This window comes from Arachis ipaensis, chromosome B05 (genome assembly GCF_000816755.2).
Source record: "Arachis ipaensis cultivar K30076 chromosome B05, Araip1.1, whole genome shotgun sequence".
NCBI classification, from domain to species: Eukaryota; Viridiplantae; Streptophyta; class Magnoliopsida; order Fabales; family Fabaceae; genus Arachis; species Arachis ipaensis.
In genome coordinates, this window is record NC_029789.2 from 42,034,112 (window position 1) to 42,045,919 (window position 11,808).

Consider the following 11,808-nt stretch of genomic DNA (forward strand, 5'->3'; position numbering starts at 1 on the left):
GAAATTCTACCCAAAACATGCTTATTTCCTAAGAGAATGCATGAAACTACCCTAAAACAGTAAAGAAAAGGTCAGTGAAACTGGCTGAAATGCCCTGGCATCAATGCGCCAGGTGCGCGCACGCGTGGGTTGCAGGCACAAAATAGGCACAAACTGGGCATAACTCTCTGGTTTTTGGCTGGGAGTGGAATTTTTGCATCCACGCGTGCGCGTACATGGCGCGTCCACGTGGATGGTCGAAAATACTTGAGGCGCGCGTACGCGCCAGGTGCGCGCACGCGCGGGTTGGTGCTCTATTTCTCAAAATTTTTCCAAGTTCTTACACCAAACCAAGCATTCCAAACCTCCAAACAACTACCAAAACACCATGAGACCTTATTTGACATACTAAAATACCAAATATACTCAAAAAACTCAACAAAACATGAAATTAGACTAATTCTATCAATATTTACAAAAGAGAAAATGAAAAGATATTACCATGGTGGGGTATCTCCCACCTAGCACTTTTGTTTATTGTCCTTAAGTTGGACTTATGGGGAGCTCCTCTCAAGGTGGCTTGTGCTTGAAGCTATCCTTGAACATCCACCAATGCTTGAGTCTCCAATAAGCTCCATTCTTCAATTTTAATATCTTCAAGCTTTGATGGAGTTCTTCACAAACCATGAGCTCCCAAATTTGATTCTCCTTGTGCGATCTGGGATTCCACACTTTGTTTTGACACCCGTCTTCAAATTGATCATCATGATTCCAATTGGGTGGTTTAGCCTTGGAATTCTCAAAGAAGCCTCCAAACAACTTCCTAGACCCATACAATTTAGCTCCACACCAAACCTTGCAATCAAACTTTGAACATGCAACCATAATGAACCTAGAATGATGTTTCCAACCACTACACAACTCTCTCCTACTCTTAACTCTACAAAGAGCTCTAAGTTGACCATCATTTTCAATCAAACCATATTCAAGTGGGAAAGTAAAGATTAGAGATAAGAATTTTACCCACTTGAATGTTATGTAGGATGGTGACTTAGGAAGGGGGATCTCCCCACACTTAGCCAATGTGAGATCCATTCCCTTGTGCTCTTTCTTTGCATCTTCTACCTCTTTGCAAGCTTTTTCAATTTCAATTCCTTGCTTACCAACTTCTTCTATGCACCCTTCATTGCTCAAACCATGTGTTGGAGGTTGTGCATGATCCTCCTTGTCATCAATTTCATAACACAATGAGGGAGATTCATCAATTCCAAAAGACTCATTAGTTGGTGTGGAATCATCTTCAATGGTGGAGCTTGCTTCTTGCTCAACCTTCTCTTCTTGGTAGCTTCCTTCTAATTCTATATATTTTTCATTGCTTACCAAGGGTATGGGAGGTGAGGTATCTTCTTCCTTACCCTCTACGTCAAGCCCAATGGGAGAGGATTCAATTGTAGATAAGAACCCCTCAATGATTGAATCCATCTCTTGATCAATCTCTTCAAAGTCTTCAATCAAGATACGCTTTGGAGGTTGTACACTCTCCTCAACATCAATATCAAGCTTCTTGGAAGAGGACTCTCTAATTCTACATTCCCATGGACTTCAAACATCTCCTATGTTTTCAACCACTCCTTCCTTTTCAATTGTCTTAACTTCTTCCCCTTGTGACAATTCTTGCTTCAACTCCTCTTCTTCATCTTGAAGCTCTAAACTCACTCCCTCACTATGCTCCTTAATTGCCTCTCCACATTCATCAATGGGAGTGCATTGGTTGCTTAGGCTTAGTCGGGAGGAGACCATATTGTGAACGGCTTCTGCTAGGGTAGCCATCTTGGCTTCTAACTCCTTGAACTTCTTTTGGTCCTCTTCTTGCTTTCGAATGTAGGAACTAACAAATTCTTGGAGAGGATCATCCATTGGAGGTGGTGTGGAAAAAGAAGGTTCATTATTTGGGAAGGAAGTTTCATAATTGGAAGTTGGTTCATCTTGGTAAGGGTATGGAGATGGTGTATAGTGAGGTGGTTCTTGAGAGTAATTATGTTGGAATGGTGGTGGTTCTATGTATGGTTCATATGGTTCACAAGGTGGTTGGTATGGTGGATTTGGGTTAGGATCATATGGAGGTGTTTGGCTTGTGAGTAAGGTGGTTCAAAGTCATGTTGAAGGGGTGGTTCATAGGCATGTGGTGGTGGTTGTTGACAATTACAATAAGGGTCACCACATCCATTAGATTGACATGCATTAGGATTAGAATTATACCCATAAGAAACCGGAGGTTGTTGTTGCCAAGAAGGTTGATCAATCCCTTGAGGCTCCTCCCACCTTTGATTGTTCCATCCTTGATGCACATCTTCATTGTAGCTTTGATTCTCTACAACATAATTTGAGCCAAACTCATAGCCAAAGGGGTGAGAATTCATAATAGCAAGAGAAAATGAAAATAAAGACTAATAAGAGCTAATAAAAACTAACTCCTAAAACAAGCAAAAACTAGCAAAAAATCATATTAACATATATACAATAGCCAATAACATAACACCATTGCAACTCCCCGGCAACGGCGCCATTAATTTGATACAAAAACTGTCGTCGGTCTAGATTTTCTTCCTAAAGAAAGGGATTTACTTCATTGTAAGCATAACTCCAAACCAACAAACAACTCTCACATTAAATTAAAATATGGTTTTGTCACGAATAACAAATCCCAAATAAGAATTAACCAAAGTATTTGAACTCCGGGTCGTCTCACAAGGAATTGCAATGAAGTGCTCAATTATTGGCTATGAAGGTGCAAAAAGCTGGGGGGTTTGATTTTGATGATTGACAAGAAAATATAAAAGCAATTAAAGAAAATAATAAGAACTAGTAAAATAAAGGAAAAGAACTTTTGGCTAGACATAGGTAATTGAGATCACCATCCTTGTCTACAAACCATATATTGATAATTATGAGAGGCCAACCTATTAAGTCTACTTCCCAAAGCCTTAAGTACGTAATATCTACTCCTAGGCTTGAAGTACGTCAAATAGGCTTGATCACATCAACCCATAAGTCCCAACCTACCTACTAATTAGATTAGTAGTGGGTTGGCGTCAATGAGTATCAAATTGATCACCAAGGGTTCTCAAATCACCAATTCAATGAGACCCAATGACTCAAGGTCACTTAATTCCCTTAGCCTAGGCCAAGATTCAAGAAAACTACTCAAAAACTAGAAGAAACATTTTAACAAATACCTAGTGTGCAAGAAAATTAAACATCATAAAATGCAAGAATTAAAAGAATCCATAACTATCATGAACAAGAAATCAATAATAACAATTAAAATCAACATAAAAGAGACATGGAAACATAATTTTGCATTAAAGAAAATTAAGATCCAACAAGAGTTCATAAGCATAAAAGTAACAAAATGAAGGAAATGAACAAGTAAAACTAAAAGAACAAAGATGTAATACAAGAAACTAAGAAGGAAAACTAAATCAAAACAAGAATTGAAAGTTGGATCTAAGAAAATTAGACCTAAACTACCCTAAATTCTAGAGAGAAGGGAGAGCTTCTCTCTCTAGAATTCTAGCCTAAAACATGATGGAAACTAAACTATGACTACTTGGTTCATTCCTCCTTCAATCCTTGGGTTCAATAGCATTAGAAATGAGTTGGATTGGGCCCAAAATGAGCTAGAAATCGCTGGCCACAATTTCTCCTTAGTGGACCACTACAAGAAAAACACCCATTCAGGCACACTTGAAAAGTGTAGCCAAAAGTGAAAAAAATTGATGCCTATTCGGCCGTTGCCTATTCTCAAAGCCTATGCTTTTCTGCACCAAGGGCTACGCTTTTGGCGTTTGGGAATAGGCTACGCTTTTCAAGTGATGCTGTCCAGGACCAAAGGCTACGCTTTTCAGCTTTCATTTTTCCAGAATAGGCTACGCTTTTCAACGCTACTGCATCACTTGTAAAGCGTAGCCACATTGTATACCATAGCTACTTTTTATAAGCGTAGCCTTAGATCCCTCTTTTTTTTTTGTATACTATAGCTACTATATATAAGTGTAGCCTTAGGTCCCTTATAATTTTTTTTCTAAAACCTAATATTTAGTAATATGATTATATATATAATCCTATTTTTTTAATTAAATTAGTCAAAAATTATAAAATAAAAATAAATACATAATAATACCATACAATATTCTTTAAATAATAAAAATTATCATTTAACAAAATATATTTATAATGAACTAAAAATATTGGGATGATCATAAATGAGTATTCATACATGTCACACTAAATTAAATATACCCATATCAAAATATACATTAGACCACTTAGAATTTACTACTAATAAACTATAAAAAACCAAAATATTGTATCCTACATAAGTATCTTCTAATAAAAATTATTAACCTTCTGATAGAAGAGAAAAAAATCTTGTTCTTTAAATATCTTGTTCGACGGAAGATCGTATTTGGGAGATTTCTGGTTCTTCATCTGCCTCAAATCTTGTTCTGTAGGTTCTGGCAACTACAAAAGAAAAAAATCAAAATTATATCACTTACTAAATCCCTTAAGGCTTAAATTTGAAAGCATACATAGCACAAAAATGGAAAAAAATGAAATTCACAAACAAAATTAGAAACAAGGTAAAGAAGTGTATATCATACCAATTCAATGTGGCCTTGAGGGAAATAGAAAACTCTGTCTTGAACACAAGGAACATCCATTAATGGCCCTGCACACAGCCTCCATAGCTCTTTAAACAAATCATCACCAGTCCCATCTGCCACAAAACAAAACACAAACATGTTGGAAACTTTGCATGGTTTTTTTCAGACCAAAGTTGGAAACTTTTTTCTCTCGTTTTTGTATTAAGCTCTTCCTTAGTAACCTCCATGTTCACAAGGCAAAAGGGTCATTCACTTCATATTGAAAAATTAAAGAAAAACATTAAAAATGAAGGGTCCCAACAACATTAGTCAATTGCTAAAAGAACACAGACATTACTCTTTTTCAGCTCAACACTCACATTAACCAAACATGGTAACAACAAAATCACATGAAAATAAATAAATAAGTGGGAGATATTGAGCAGAGGAAGAGATATTATTAGATCCATTAAGACTTAAAAGAGTCAACTATCTAAGGTAAAGAGTCAACCATAGTCTCTTGAAACTCAGCTCCAAGATAGCCACTAGAAACATGGAACCAGTTATCCAATAACAAGTAGTTTGCCATAGTACCAGAAATATATAGATAATAATAAGAGACAATCAAGAAGACATGAAAGGAGAGAATGAAGGGCACAGACCTCATTTTGGATCCTGTTGCATAAAGATTCAACCAATTGATTTCTGTCAAATCCCATATTAACCACTTCCTGAAGAAGCTCTTCGTCAATCTGCAAAACCATGATATTGGAGGATTTTGTAAGTGAATAAGTGAGTATCAAAATTGTTTAAGGTGGAGTTAATGTCAAAAATAAAAACCAGGCAAATTGATAAACATAAGGACACTATTCTATTCTTTATCAGAAGGTAAGATAAAGAACAAATATGTTCCTTTTGCTTCACTCTTAATAGGTGTTCATTCACGTCAACTTTCGAGTAAGTTCTAGCTGTCTAAAAGAAGCTGAACATCACTAAGATAAACACTTCAAGAAGCAATAGACGCCAATGTTTTTTAATAACAATTAGTGAGGGTTATTAGGCTAATTTTGTAAAATTTATTGTTGTTATTAGTACAGAAATTGTTAAATGCTAACAGCCTAACACATATGCCTAGAACAGCTTCAAAAGTTAATTGAATAATCAAACAAGACTACATGTTTCTTTTATGTGCTCATTAAGTCATTAGAGTTAGAAAGTCCCAAATGATCTAGCAAGCACTTAGAAAGCATTTCATCATTTTCTGGATAAGGCTTATGATTTATGAATTAATAAGAGCTTTGACAACTGGACTCAGTGCAAGAGCCACAACATTTCTAGCCTTATCATAAGTCTATTCATAAATAAAAAACAAATAGTTAAATGCAGTGAGTCCTACTGAAGAATATGAAGAATGTTTTTTTCTTTTTACTTTGGGTACAAATACCATATTGAGAGGAGGTTTCTGAATAATACTATAGTCATGCAATCTGAAGAGAGTAGAAAACACAATTGAAAATAAGCATGAGACCAATATATATTTATAATGATCCAAAATTATTGGGCAAAAATTAATTTAACAAGGAAAAAAATTCTGATTGGTGTATAATTACTAGCAAAGTAGCAAGGAGGGGAGATAGATAACACTTTTTATTTTGTTATTTATTTGTTTATGATTCTGACCCATTGAGACATGCATCCAATATTTAGAAATAACAGAAGAAACTTTGGGCATATTTGGATAACATTTGAAGGTTCAGAAGAAATAAAGCCCTAATTCACAAGTTTAGAGAAGAAAAAATTTATAGCAATACACCATTATCCCAAGAGAAATGTAATAGAAACTCAGGTAACATAGCTCACCAAGCATAGTTAAGTTGAGTCCAGATAGTTACCTTTATAAGTACCAAACTTCCTATTGAGTAATACAGGTCAACCAAAGTCTTTGTATACTTAATAGTAGCTTTAAATCTCGAAGCAATATCCTTTATAAAATAAACAAATTGTACCATCAAATTTTCAGACATGCTAAAAAACATGTGAAATAAAATTTCATTGCAAAAGCAATGATAACTGGAACCAAATCAAGACAATAATAATACCTTGAAAACGTCCCCATTAAATTTTTTACAATAGCAAAGCAATAAATTTTTTAAGATTAAGAAGAAACAGTTTTTATTATGTTTAGACTTTTGTTAAATAAAATGAAAAGAGTAAAATTAGTTGCAATGTTGCAGAGGAGTCACAGTTAGCCTGTATTGGTATAAGCTGATAATATTTTTGTCTCCATTAGAATCAGTTTCAAAACACCCTTAGCTTTATGATCTTACAACAAAGCATATTAACAAAAATGTAATCAAAACAGGTTGCAAGTTGGCTTAGGTGCAGGAATTACATTTAAAGCACGGACACACACAGAGCAACATTCATTTTTCCTTTTTGGTTCAGTCACTATGCATTTAGTAATAGGAATGAAAAAGATGAAGATGAATGAATGAATGGATGCATTTAGCAAAAGCTACACTTACTAATAGTTTATCCTCTTTTCCGATTAAATGACACCGAGAGAAAATGAAAGCCTATTGCTTGCCATTGATCCTGCAGGAAAATGTGATTCAAGTGGATCGTTCTGAAACTAAAATCCCCAATTCCTAGTGGCATATCCAGTAGCTAAAACCCCCAAATAAAAAACCTAAATTAGAACCCCAAACCTCTCAAATTTCATAGAACTAACTGAAAATTGATACATACCACTGGAAGCAAAATTATACCCGGAAGATGCTTCTCCATTTACAGCAACTTGACTTAGAAAATGAGCAGCAGTTACTCCCTTTACAGCAACACTGGTGCTACAACACATGCATTTTCACAAACACAGAGAGCAACAATAAAACTGTGAAAAAGTATAATTCCAATTTCCAAATCCCTAGTATTCAGCTTCAACAATTAATAAAAGAAGCCACATACAACAACAACCACCACCACCATAAAATTCTAATTTCACCATGAAACCCTAAGATACATCGAAATTAACATTGAAAGAACAGGGCCGAAGGAAACTCACCTGGGATTGACGGTGAAGAAAACTGACCAATTGAATTAATGGCTGAAACAAGAAGACGAAGACCACCACCACCCGAGGGACAAGATGCTGGTTCCGTCTTCTTCTACCACCGGCGAAGTGAGCGCAGGGAAGGCGGCGACTGAGTGCGACATGGTGACGACACAAACCGCAACGATGAGCTTGAGTCTGAGACAGTGAGTGCGCGCACGTGACCGAGAGAGAAGTGAGCTAGAGACCGGAGATGAGAGGTGAGAGCGACGAGAGAACAGAGAAGAGAGTGACGAGAGAGAATAGAGAAGAGAGACGAAGGGGGTTTATTAGATTAGGGATTGGGGGATATGACACCATTTCTGATTTAGTGAAAAGGTGAAAAAAATTTCCCTTTACAGCCAACGGCGACGGTGAGAAGGGGAAGGTGATGAGTGTTGAAAGGTGAGAATGGTGAAGGTAAGGGTTGTTGTGCACGAAAGGTTAGCGTGAAAGGTTAGCGAAGGTGAGGGTCTCACTTTTCGAATTGAAGGTGTGAGGTTTAGTTGTTGTGGGAGAAAGGGTTCGTGTGTGCTTTTGGAGGGAATTGAAAGTGGAATAAAAAATTTACTAAGTGTTGTTAAGATTTGGCCATGCATACATTAGGCATCACTTTTGAAATGCACCCAAAACTTAATAAATAGGCTACCCTTTAAAAGCGTTCCCTTAGAAATAAAAAAATGAACCTATAGATATCAACATACAGCTACGCTTTATAAGTGATTTCTATAATACCTACGGTTACACTTTTTAAATGATGCCACAATTGTGTATCTTTAAAAGCCTATTCTATGAATAGGCTACGCTTTTTAAATGTAGCTTAAAAAAAGTGTGGCTGAATGGGTATTTTTCTTGTAGTGGACCCATGTGCTCCATTGGCGCGCGCGCGTACATGACACGTGCGCGCCCCTATGCGTTAGGCAACATATGGCAAATTTTATATCATTTCGAAGCCCTGAATGTTAGCTTTCCAACGCAACTAGAACCGCCTCATTTGGACCTCTATAGCTCAAGTTATGGTCGTTTGAGTGCGAAGAGGTCAGGCTTGACAGCTTTACGGTTCCTTCATTTCTTCATGAGTTCTCCCACTTTGCATGCTTTTCTCCTCACTTCTTCCATCCAATACTTGCCTTATGAACCTGAAATTACTCAACAAATATATCATGGTATTGAATGGAATTAAAGTGAATTAAAATCACTAATTTTAGGGCCTAAAAAGTATGTTTTCACTTTTAAGCACAAATCAAGGGAGAATTGCAAAATCATGCTATTTCATTGAATAAATGTGAGAAAAGTTGATAAAATCCCCCAAATTAAGCACAAGATAAACCACAAAATCAGAGTTTATCAATCTTCACCTGACAAAACAATATTTTAGATTGAGAATTCTGGTGTCATAGCTTGCCTCAGAGCTGAAAGGTTTCTATTTTTTCTGCTGCTCTTCTTTTTTATTTTATTTTTTTCCATATATTCAATTTTGATTTTTCTTAACAGGGCACTTTGTGATAACACTAACACTACTGAATGTTTCTAATGTTTGTGAAATCAAATTTAGTTTCAATTTAAATGTCTTAAAAGTGATACAAAATAGCTTCCTGAAAACAAATTATTGCTTTATAACTATACTGTGTCGAAACTATGATTTTAATCATTAAGGAAACTATATAGTAGGAAACTAGTAAATAAAACAATATTTCCTTCATCTATATTATTTTTATGACCTTCAAAATTATGAAGTGGTTTCATGAAGGAAGAGAAAATCATGATGATCATAGAAAAAATAACATGGCTTTATATCTACAGAAAGTAATCATATAAATTAGTAGACTTCCACATTCCATTAATTAAGTTTAGCATGTAAATCTTTAAAGCTAGAATTTCAAGTGAAACAAAAACTACACTCTCAGCATTCAAAAATTGTTACCGCTGGGCTTGCCCCATCTGTCAAGAAAATGTCATTGGGATTGTCAGGAAAACCATCACGTTCTTCAATTCCTTTGGCTATTGTATCTCGCGGGCCTTTAATACGCTGATATGGAAAATAACAAAAACTTCATCTCCCACACTAAAATAATGAAACAATCGATACAACTTTGATAAATCGGGTAGTACCTGACTATGACTATAGGCACCAGTTGCTTACCCAGGAATCATATCAATAATATTCCAAGCTCGCTCTATTGCGTCAGAACTGCAATATGTCAACAGAGCTTGAGGAAAGTCACATATACAAAGCTCATAGAGCTTTAATAGTTATGGCAAGGAAACTGCTAAGTATTGTGTATAGATTATCCGAGCTCTAATATATTTGTTCCCATATATTTAACATTAAGACGATTGGCTGTTATAATATAACCAAGCTATCTCAGTGCTACTAATTTAATTTTATCTGTGGTACCTGAATAAATTCTCTGTTTCAAATAAAAGAGAAAAGAGAAATCACCCTAAGAATGAAATTTGAAAGAGTACCATACCATAAGTTAAGAAGATGAAAAGAAAAATACCTCATCAAATGGGTGAGTACCATGCTTAGCCTTCAAATCTTCTTGCAATTGCTGCAGCATTAAAACATTGTCAGGAGAAATAATTATTACTCAAACCATTAACAGTAAATGAAAATTTATTCCTCAAGATGTATTCCACTGAAAACGTTACTATTGTTTAAATATCATATATACTTCCCCTAATCATCCTCTTAATTAACTCTTAATTCCTAAGCAAGGTAATGAAATGCATGTATTATGTCAATCTTAAAACTATAAAAATGTAATCAAAGTTTTCCAAGTTCAAAACTTAGAAGAATGTTTAGAATGATAATTTAGGAAGATATATCATTATGCTTCAACTTATATGACCGTTACTAAGTCAAATTATGGTGTAAATTTTCTTAACATATATTGGAACATTAGCCAACGAATGACTTAATTTCTAATAAGTAAAGCCAAAAATCATCAAAGTACCTGAGCAAGTGTTACAACATCTCCTCGAATAGCATACTCACACTTCAGAACCTGTAAAAGAATGTCATTCAAGAATATATTTACAACACTTAATTAAGTTTCTTATATTACATTTAATTAAGTTTATTGAATGACATTTAAATGTCTAATATTTTTCTTACAGCACTTAATTAAATGTAACTTGAAGCCTTACTCATTGAAACAGTGTAGATCCTCAAATTCCGCAGAGAAGGAACACGTGAGGGAAAAATATACAAATAAAAAATTATCTAAGAAACTACACTATACTCAGCAAACAAACAAGAAAGAGACATTAGAAAAAACAACCTATCTGAGAAAATCCAAGGTAGAGCATATGAATCTGCTGATGAAATTTACTTAGGAACTATCATATGGCCAAGCAATTAATTACTTCACCTCAACCATGTATTAAGATGCAGAATGAAGATATAATATATACCAACAACTGAGACATCACAAACCCGAATGAGTATGAAAAATGGTTAAGTTATAACGCAGCACAGTCCATTTTATGGTTGATAATAAGGCTTTGTATAAAACAAATACTATTCTTACCACAGGTGTTACCTCCAGAGCTCCGTCTATAGTTGAAAAAGTCACATGCGTAAGTCCATTCTCCCCTTCACTAGCTAGTGGCCAAATGTTTTATCACATGCATTGACACCATTCCCTGTTTTACTTTTTATACTCTTCTCTTCTCCACACTTCTTATCAATATCAGATTTTCTCCCTATAAATAAGTAGTACTATTGGCATTAAACTTTTATATTATATTGCAAGGATGTATGACAAAATGGATAAGGAATGGTATATAAAAGAATTAGTAGTTTATACATTATCAATACACTGAGTAGCTACTAACACATACAATAATGCATGAATTGATGATATATATGATATATGTGTTATTTAATTAATCCAAGTATTAGAGCTATATATGTGTAGCTTTACAAGGCAAAAAGAAACTTTAGAATTTAGTAGTTGCATGTCTCCTTAAATTGCTCTTATTAGCCTTGTTTTCTTCTAGGCACTAACCTCTCTTTTTTGAAGGATACGTATAGTAGAGGGCTACTATTATCTAATATAGTTCTTGTCAAGACAGTATAAATAGATC

At 35.0% G+C, this 11,808-nt stretch overlaps 2 long non-coding RNA genes across 5 annotated transcripts; both read right to left on the minus strand.

Moving 5' to 3' along the window:
- On the minus strand, positions 4,197-8,367 carry LOC110271963. Of its 2 annotated transcripts, XR_002362828.1 has the most exons (7): positions 7,687-8,367; positions 7,374-7,471; positions 7,151-7,220; positions 6,518-6,607; positions 5,288-5,377; positions 4,644-4,759; positions 4,197-4,503 (listed from the first exon to the last, which is right to left on the minus strand). It is a non-coding gene; the product is annotated as an uncharacterized LOC110271963 (long non-coding RNA). The 2 variants fall into 2 exon arrangements; XR_002362827.1 differs by having other exon boundaries at positions 7,374-8,367.
- LOC110262838 lies at positions 8,796-11,406 on the minus strand. 3 transcript variants are annotated; one of them, XR_002347846.1, is made up of 6 exons: positions 11,250-11,406; positions 10,674-10,724; positions 10,218-10,268; positions 9,826-9,904; positions 9,638-9,742; positions 8,796-8,852 (listed from the first exon to the last, which is right to left on the minus strand). It is a non-coding gene; the product is annotated as an uncharacterized LOC110262838 (long non-coding RNA). The 3 variants fall into 3 exon arrangements; XR_002347845.1 differs by lacking the exon at positions 8,796-8,852 and having other exon boundaries at positions 9,235-9,742; XR_002347847.1 differs by lacking the exons at positions 8,796-8,852; positions 11,250-11,406 and adding an exon at positions 11,001-11,214 and having other exon boundaries at positions 9,235-9,742.